Raw genomic sequence first — 1,104 nt, forward strand, 5'->3', positions numbered from 1 at the left:
CACGCTTCTGATCAGAGCAAAACTTGTTACAGGCTACTCTAGCGAAACACACCAGCGTTGGGAAGTAACTAACTACATGTAATGAGATTATGTAATCTAATTACAAAATGTATGTAAGTGTAATCCATTACATTACTGACAGAAAATATGTAATTAAATTACAGTTGCTTTTAGAAATTTCCACGATAACTTTATTTACATTTGAAAAATGGCCGCAAAATTTTGGCTGGATTTTTCTTTCTCTGGTCATGTGCCATTCTGTCTTAGTCTCAAACATGACATATTTTTCCAAATATGACCAAATATCAAAGTGCCACCTTGTGGTGCAATCTATATCTTAGATTTGTAAAAGGATAGACTCATAGTTACAGTTTTGAACACATAAAAGAACACTGACTTTTGAACAGTGTAATTCTTTCGAATTTTTCATCCATCCATCCATCCATTTTCTGAGCCGCTTCTCCTCACTCGGTTCGCGGGCGTGCTGGAGCCCATCCCAGCCGACTCTCGGCGAGAGTCGGGGTGCACCCTGAACTGGTCGCCAGCCAAATGCAGATCATGTTTTATGGTCAGTTAGTATCGGTTATTTGTGTAAAGAACAAAATAAGTGGTTAATTCCAAAATAGTGATGTATGGTTTTAAGCCACTATTTTAGAGGAAACATCCAAGGGTCCTGTTGATACATTCGTCCAGAATGAAGGAACGTTATTAAAATGCAATCAAATGTAATGAGTTATATTATTTGGAGAAAGTAATTGAAACGGTTTCACCACTATTACATTTTCAACAGGGTGACTTGTAATTGCAAACAACTCCATTTCCCAAGACTGTCTGTAGCCATATGCACCCACGAATACATTTCCTCATCAGCATCTCTGTGGTTAGCGTGATCTCTTGCATTGAAATGTTTTGTGATGTTTTTAGTTTGCGTGATGCTGCGTGTGGCTGAAGTCGGTTGGTAACTCCGGTTTGGTTTTACGCCGTCTGCTGTGGGCAGTTTGGGAGTAACGAGAGCGACTGGTGGGGTCACACGGCTCGTGCGCGAGTAGTGACAAGAGGGAGTGGACGTGGGAGTCGGGGGGGGGGAGGGGAAAAGGAGAGGGC

This window comes from Phyllopteryx taeniolatus, chromosome 8 (assembly GCF_024500385.1).
Source record: "Phyllopteryx taeniolatus isolate TA_2022b chromosome 8, UOR_Ptae_1.2, whole genome shotgun sequence".
Classification (NCBI taxonomy): domain Eukaryota; kingdom Metazoa; phylum Chordata; class Actinopteri; order Syngnathiformes; family Syngnathidae; genus Phyllopteryx; species Phyllopteryx taeniolatus.